Raw genomic sequence first — 8467 nt, forward strand, 5'->3', positions numbered from 1 at the left:
TAACTTCTTGTTTGTCTAGAGAAACTGCAAATAAATGGAGTCTAATGATTCATAAAGAAACCGCAGAATAAACATTTGGAGTCTAATGATTCATAACGAAACCACAGAATACACTTATTAATTGATTTCAGAAGCAATTCACATCCTTATACCAAATCTTTATCCCAATTCCTCTACATTAATTTAAACAGAAATTTAAACGCACTGTTGCTTTTTTCAAATTAAACAAAGTTTTTACATGTTCACTTAACTACAAATTTAAAAGACCTGCTTCATTTTTCAACAATAATTCCGAATCTCACAGGGAATTGATAATTGCAGTGAAATCAAGTATCAGAAAGGTACCTTAGATATTTCTCCAGGGCAGTGGTGCTCACTCATCCTGTGCACACGGACCTTATTCTTCAGAGCATCAGGGTCACTCGGCCCTTTGCACATGGACCTCTCCACGCTATATACTCAAAAACTCACTGAAAGCAATAAATGAACAAACAAAGCACCATAGCTCATAAATTCTGAAAATAATTAATGACCCATTGAGACAGATAGAAAATACAGTTCACAAACAAATCAAATGACAAAATACTACAAATATGCACAAACCCAGAGGTAGTACCTTGCAAATATGGCTCTGTAGCAGTTTTCACTCAGAGCTTTGCATCCAGTGCTCAGTCCTTGAAGCTGGAAGCAAACAATTAAAAACGAACCAACAAAGAATTATCAAATGCAGAAACATTTAGAAATAAAAAATAAATTATTGAAACCAAAAACCAGAGAAATTAGAGATTCCCATTGTTGTTAATATGAAGAAACTAAACAGTATATCTCCCTCACCTCATCCATTCATTTTAAATGGAGATTGTGTTGGCCAATTTGTTTCACCCAAATACCTCTGTTTCAGAAATGCTTTCTTCTCTATTCTGCGCTGGCTCGCCCTAAGTGATTAATTTCACACGCAGACAACATATAAAAAAACAATAACAACAACACAGGCACCACAAACATACAAAAAAATTAACAACAGAGGCATCACAAACCTACAAAATAACTAGCATATCCAACGAAGAACTTTACACGGAAAAAAAGGGAACGCCACATATTCAATCATAACACGCCACACAGAGGAGATCAAAGAAAAGCAGAGGAAGCAGAATAAACGTTAATTGCACTGGGTAGTAATAGATCAAAGAAAAGCAGAGGACGCAGAATAAACGTTAATTACATTGGATAGTAATATATATAGACAGCGTCATGCCATCTTTTCCCTCTTGATCTTATCTTTACACAACGGTCATGTTTTAAGAGTTCTTGACCATCAAGATTCTTTAAATTTGAGGTGCCAATTTAAAATGATTTTCTGAAAAAGCTAACCTGGTAAAGGGGGTTCTGGTCTTCCATTTGAACACGGTAGTGTTTTTTGTATTTACTTTTTTCAAAAAATTTCAAAACCTTCGATCAATCACCTCTAGGAAGGAAACCAGTCAGCATTGTATCCACTCCAAAATTTTAATAAGTTCATCAATATCATCTTGTCTTTACTCTCCATTTCCCAAATTCCTATCTTTGGCCTTTTAAACAAAAACATTCAAAAAACTAAAGATAAATAACCTACTCCTCATCTGAGGAGGCTATCTGAAATGTCGCCTTCTCTTCCGGGCTCAGCATCTTCCTGCGAGAATTTTGCGGCTTCACCCTTGGGCCTGGAAGCTCTCTTCCCTGCTAGAACATTTTCCACTTTATCTCCCGACAAAGTCTGCTCAATTCGGCGCAAGGCAAGATTGTTCCTATAAGTTTGTGTCTGGATGGTCGCCAGTTCTTTCATAATTTCCCCTCTTCCTGGTTCCGGTTCCTTGTTTCTCTCTTGCCTGTTCAGCACTTCCCCTTCCATATGTTCTTGATGCAAGGTCATGGCTCGAGCAACAATATGTTTCATTATCCAGTACTGTTGCAGAGTCCTGTGATAGAGAGATTGTCGACCATTTGTTGTACCTGGGTCCTATAACATTTCTTCCCACTCATGCATAGAGAGATCTCTGCCTCTTATATTTTTTCTCAGGTCGCGTTCCCAACCCCAAATTTGGTCCCAGACTTCCTGCGAATTTGCCTCCATGTAGGCGTCAATTAGTTTCTTCATCTGCTCATTGTTCGATTTACTTCCTTTTTCTATCCTGTGCTACTTGTTCCTTCTTCTTGTTTTACATTTCCCTTGTTGTGCCTGGGTGCCATGTTTTTGCTTGTCAGTGTCCTGGTGCTCTTATCCTTAGAATGCTCTGACTGGGTTGCAGTTGCCCCCTTACCGTTTGTTAGACCTATCACATTATAAACACAGTTGTCAGTTTTAGCCTTTGGGATGATATTATTGAGTAGGGTAGTGCTACCACCCCTCAGCATAGTTCCTCTCGTGCTATGTCTTTCTCGTTTGTGCAGAGCTAGGGCCTCTCTATTTCTTTCAAGCTCTGAGCCTCCAACACTTAGAGTTGCGCTATGAGAGTTAGCATACTTTTTCTAGGACGAGTGATCCGCCTTTCTTTCAAGGCCTCTCCTATCTCTCCTAGGCTTGCCTATCCCTATCCCCGGTTTGGATGCCTCTGGTCCAGAGTCACCCTCCCGATTTTCTTCAGTTTCTCTTTTCCCAATGAGATGCTTCTGGTTCTGCTCTCGTTTTTTCTGGGTTTTCCTTTCCCCCCTGACCGAGTGCACCTCAATAGGTGAAGGCTCAGGGTTTGAGATGCCCGGGACTTCAAATCTGTTACAGGGGACATGGGTGGATGGGTCCTCCATTTCCTTTCTTCTCTTCTCCTTACTTTTATACCCGCCCTTCCTAGCCATGGATTCCAGGGGTTCTTCCCCATCCCAAACTATCCTAACTCTGTAATTGAATATGAGATGATGAAGATCATCCCTATCTACCTTCATGCCTACTCTATACTTCATAATAGATCTTTTTTCCAAGGATGGGGAAGGAAATTTAACATACCCGTCAACCTAGTTGTGTTGTTCTATCTTCTGCAGCTGTCGTTTGCAGTCTATGCATTCTCGCTCGCCACCTTCCTTCTTTCGTGTCCACATGCAAAGTGCATGGTTTCCCTTAGACTCTACTCTTTTAATATTCCCCTATCTTAATGTTCCCTCTAGCTGTCCCCGTTTCCGTCCATCCTTGGCTCGCTTTCCGTCCCACTTTCCTTGGGATGCTACCCAAATGTCTTGTCCTCCGTGCTTCATTAATGTTTTTCTTCTCCCGGCTGCTCTTGCTGTCCATTTGCTGACTCCGCATTGCCATCTGGCTTCCCCTTGCTGTCCCTTCTCAGTCTTGTTGTCCTGTTCTCCCTTCTCCCACCCCTTTCCATTTCTGCTCCCGCACTTCTCGGGTCAGTCCTTTCTCTTCCCTCTTCCGTCATCCAAGTCCTCTCTGTCCTTTCTTCCGTCCTTTGTTGTTCCGTGGGTGATCTGTGCTGACCTACCTGCACCTGCCCTGGTCCTTCTACCCTCCCATCAGCATCACCCAAATTCTCTAGATGTTGCCTATCTGCTTCGACTGCTTGTATCATTTGGTTCATTTCCTCATTCTGGCTAAGCTCTTCTTCTCTCGTGTCTAACTGTTGCTCTCTATTTCGACATCCCCAGTGCGCAAGGAGATCCGCTGGGGCATTTCCTTTCCTTTTCACATGGGACGAGATGGTGTATGCCGACCACTGAAGTTGCCGCCCTCCAGCTTTTGCTTAGTTTTTCAAGTGGTGTTCCCTATTGTAGTTGTTTTATGGTTTTTATGACCAGCATGGAATCACCTTCTATCTGGAGTCTATGGTACCCTTCTCGTATCACTATCTCCAGTCCCCTGTTTAGTGCGTGGTATTCTGCTTCATTGTTTGTGGCAATGCCGCAATCCATTGCATATGCCCATTTGATATTTCCTTCCTCATCTCTGAATATCCCTCCAATACCCGCCTCCCCTGGGTTGCCTTTGGCTGCCCCATCGAAGTTTAGTTTTATGAATCCTTGTGGAGGGTTCCTGTATCTTTCTTTGGCTCTTGCCTTGCCTGCATCATGTTCCTTCCCTATGCTGCTTGAGTTTTTTACTTTGATTTCCAGTCGGTTCATGATGCTGGTTTCCGTTCCTTCAGTCTTCCAGTCTTCCTCTTTCCAATTTCCCAGGATGATTGTTTCTCTTATGTTTTTCATGATTTGGTTCCAGATTTCCCCTTTGTCTTTTTTTTTCTTCTCTGAATATTACCCTGTTTCGTGCTTTCCATAGGTTCCACAGGAGAAACCCGATTGACAGGTTCCAAGCATGGTTTAAGATTGTGTTGCGGTACGGCTTGCTGCTCCACTGCTCTATTGTTATTTTGATGCTCCCTAAATTTCTTTCTGTAATCTCAAAAAGTTGTTGGTGATTTTGTCACAGGTTATTACTTACACTGCAGGAATTTACGACGTGATCCATGGTTTCTTCTTGATTTTGGCATAATGCACATCGTGAAGGCCCATGCGTCCCTTTCCTTCTTAATTGATCCCAAGTCAAGGCTCGCCCATGTAGCACTGTCCAGGTAAAAAACGCCACTTTTGGCTAGGTTTTTAACTGCCAAATTCTTTTCCATTTTTTTATGTCTACATTTCCAGCTCCTCCTGTTTTCATATGGTAGCCTTCTGAGATTGTGAACATGCCTTTTATGTGTTTGCCCCATCTTATTATATCTGGTCCTTCTTTAATTGCTATTTTCCTGGTTGCCAATTCTTTTTGATAGGTTGTCCATTGATCAGTTTCTGGGGCTTTGGGCCAGTCACTCTTCATCTTCCATTTTCTCCAATAACTGTTTTGTTCAACTACCCAATAGTTTCTTACTGCGTCTTCCACTATTTGGGTTGTGTACTGTTGGGTTTCGTGTAGCTGGGGTTCTTGAATTAGGGTTCCTCTTTGTTGCCACGCTTCTTGCCAAAAATCTGCTTTGTCTCCCTCCCGAATTTCCCAGAAGCTGTTGTCTCTTATCAGGGCTCTATTCATACTTGCCAGGTTCCAAATCACTGAGCCTTTCCTTTCTAACAAGGTTCAAAGTTTACCTTCCGGAGTCCTTGCTATCTTATATTTCTATTCCCACAACATTTTCCATAGGTCATTCCCTCCTTGAATCCATCTCCACCATAATTTTTCCCCCATGACTTGGTTTAAAACATAAGGCTCTCTTAGTCCTAGACCTCCCTCTGAGACAAACCTGCTTAACCATGTCCGTGAAAGTAGAGCCCATATTTTTTATTTGTTTGCCCCTTGCCACATAATGTTTTTGAAGATTTGCACCATTTTCTGGCATATGGTCTTAGGGATGCTTGACTGGCCATCTGATAGACTGGCATAGCTTGAAGGACTGATTTCAGGAGTATGAGGCGGCTCGGTGTATTAAGCGTTTTGAACGTCCAATTGTCCATTATTTTTTGAATTTTCCATATCAAACCTTGCCAATTCGCTACTCTATACTGTTGATCACTCAGTTGTACTCCTAAGTATTTTGTTGGAAACTGCCCAATTTTGAACGCCATTGTTCTTGCCAGGAAGGCTTGGCTCACTCTTGGCATGTTGAAGAAGAAGATTTGAGTTTTTTCTTTATTCACCTATGTTCCTGAAGCTTTTGTAAATTTTGATAGGATCTCCCCTCGCTTTTTGGCTTCCTTGAGGTTTTCTTGGCTATACATCATTACATCATCCACAATTTGGTGATGTGTAATAGTTAAGTCATCCCCCCATAATCTTAGCCCTTTGAACTCTCCTCTGCTTACTCTGGCATTGATTAAATGACCTAATCCGTCCGCTGCTAAAATGAATAGGAACGGTGAGAGAGGGTCTCCCTGTCTTAGGCCGCGGGATGGCTTAAAGGTGTTAATAGGGGTCCCGTTAAGCATGATTGACATACTTGGTGTGGATATCATGGACATTATCCATGCTATCCATCTATCGTCAAATCCGTAGGCTTGTAGGATTTCTTGTAGATATTGTCAGCTGATTTTATCATAGGTTTTTGCTAAGTCAAGTTTAACCATCGTTCCTTTATTTCCCGTCTTCTTCAGGGAGTGGATCACCTCTTGCGCAACTACAATCCCATCCACAATCTGTCTCCCTTTCACAAACCCTGTTTGTTCTTTTGCTATCAATTCTGGGAGTAGAGGTTGTAATCTTTTTACCATTATGGTGGCTAGAATTTTATAGATTACATTGCAAAGGGCTATTGGTTTGAAGCTATGGGGTTCTTCAGCCTGATCTACTTTTGGTATTAATGCCAGAAAGGTATCATTCCATGCAGGGTGCATTCTTTTATGGCTTCTTGATTCTTCTACCGCATTAACAATATCTTTTCTCATGAAACTCCAAGTTGCTTGAAATAATTCTGCTGTAAAACCATCCTGGCCAGGGGCTTTGTTTTTAGCCATTGACTTGACTACTTCCTCGACCTCATTGTCGGTAATTACCCTTAGAAGAGCCCAGTTTTGATCCCTGTTTACCTTTTTTGGGATGTATTGTCTTATCTTTGCTATCTCCTCATCTCTATTACTTTGTGGCTCTGTCAGTATGCCCTTGAAATGTTGGATTAGGAGATTTTCCATTTCCTCTTTCTGGATTACCTTGTTACCTTGTTTATTTTTGAGGGAGAAAATTCGGTTCTGCTGCCTGTGTTGCTACATCGCTCAATGGAAGAATTTGTATTCCGTTCTCCCTCTTTCAACCACTGAACTCTTGACTTTTGTCGCCATAGGATTTCCTCCTGCTTTCTTCTTTCCTCCAGTCTAATTAGCACCTCTCCTTCTTCTTGTGCAAGCTCCTCTGTTCTTCCTTCTTCTATTATTTTTTGTTGTATCCTTTTCATTGCTATCTGGAGTTGTTCCTTGTCTTTATGGATGTTGCCGAATTCTTCTTTATTCCAAGTCTTAAGTTTTCTTTTCAGCTCCTTGAGTCTAAATTGGAGTGTGTGCATCTTCTTCTTACCTTGAATTTCTACTTCACTGTTCTGCCACCAGGTTTCCATCTTTTCTATGAGTGTTGGATCTGTTAGCCAGAAGGCTTCAAACCTGGAAGGTTTGTGCTGGTTTTGATTGTTCATGGCAATTTCAAGTTTTATTGGCTAGTGATCTGATCCTTGGCATGGTAAGATCATTGCTTCGTAGAAGATATCTTTCCCAAGGAAGTGTTCTGTTGCTAAGAACCTATCCAATCTGGAGGCTATCTGCCTATTGCCTCCTCTTCTATTATTCCATGTGTATTTTCCATTGATAGTATGTATATCAATCAATTGGAGGGCTGTCTGGGTTTCCCAAAATCTCTCCATATCTGCATCCTCCCGTTGCAGTCCTCCTTTCTTTTTCGTTGTGGTTGTGATCATATTAAAATCTCCTGCTATCACCCATAGTTTTTATGTGTGCAGGTTGCCCATTCGAAGCAACTGTGTTAGGAAAGCCTCTCTTTTAAGCGGTATGTGAGGCCCATACACCACTGATACAAGGAACCAATCTTTATGTCCTACCATTCTGAATCTCCCTGATAGAATCCTTCTCATTCCTATCCATAGGTCAACCATTACTTCTGCTGAATTCCACAGTATTGCTATACCCCCTGCACTCCTTTTTGCATCTACTATCATGCTTTCATAATAAGGCTTGATTTTTTTAAGGATTTCCTGCATTTTTGCTCCCGTTATTTTTGTTTCTTGAAGCAGCATGATCTGAGGTTTTTCTTTTTTGATCCTCTCAGCTAGATACCTTTGCTTACCCTTGCTGTTAAGCCCTCTTATATTCCATGATGTAATAATCATTGCGACGGTTGGGTTGTTTGATGGAAGACCACTGAAAGCGACACTACTCTTCCTGTGTTGACTAACATTTCTCCCATTATTTGAATGGATTATTGTAGGTTATTCCATCCTCGTTTCCCCCCCTTTCCCTTTGTTTTGATGTTCCTAGCTATTGTCATCTTGTGTTCCAAGTTGTTCATTCATCCCTATGTTTTCACTCTCCCGTTTTTATTTGTATTTTTGGAAGATGTCTTTGTATAGTTTTTTGTCTTCTTCTGGGATAAACCGCTCATCCATGTTTTTCCACTTACCAGTAAATTTCTTAGAATTTCCTCTTCTATGGTTGGGTCATCCCCTTTATTTATGTCTACTTCTATTACTTCATACTCCTGGTTTACCTCCTTTTCTTGTTTCCTTTTTACTTCTGTTTCTTCTTGAGCTTTCTGCTTATTGTTGTCGGCATCCTGATTTTTCCCCCCGCCTTCCTGATCTATCTCTTCTTGGTAGTCCATCTTTCAGGTTTCTTCCTCCCCTTCTTCTGTTTGCAGTATTTCATACCTATTTGTCTCTTTACTTTTGGTTCGTTGTTCTTTCCTGCCATCCTTCTGGATTTCTTTGGTAGGTCGTTTCTTGATTTTTACTTCTTGAAACCCCTCATCGTCTTTAATGGTTTTCCTCTATTGCTTGGTCTTTCTCTC

General features: G+C 41.3%; 1 long non-coding RNA gene across 1 annotated transcript; it reads right to left on the reverse strand.

Annotated features, from left to right (window-relative positions):
• Positions 1–343: 343 nt before the first annotated feature.
• LOC149201656 (uncharacterized) lies at positions 344–1194 on the reverse strand. The gene is made up of 3 exons (XR_016253464.1): positions 835–1194; positions 617–681; positions 344–470 (listed from the first exon to the last, which is right to left on the reverse strand). It is a non-coding gene; the product is annotated as an uncharacterized LOC149201656 (long non-coding RNA).
• Between the last annotated feature and the right edge of the window lie 7273 nt (positions 1195–8467).

This window comes from Pinus tabuliformis, chromosome 2_1 (assembly GCF_031772625.1).
Source record: "Pinus tabuliformis cultivar Carrire ecotype Pingquan chromosome 2_1, CPIR1, whole genome shotgun sequence".
Classification (NCBI taxonomy): domain Eukaryota; kingdom Viridiplantae; phylum Streptophyta; class Pinopsida; order Pinales; family Pinaceae; genus Pinus; species Pinus tabuliformis.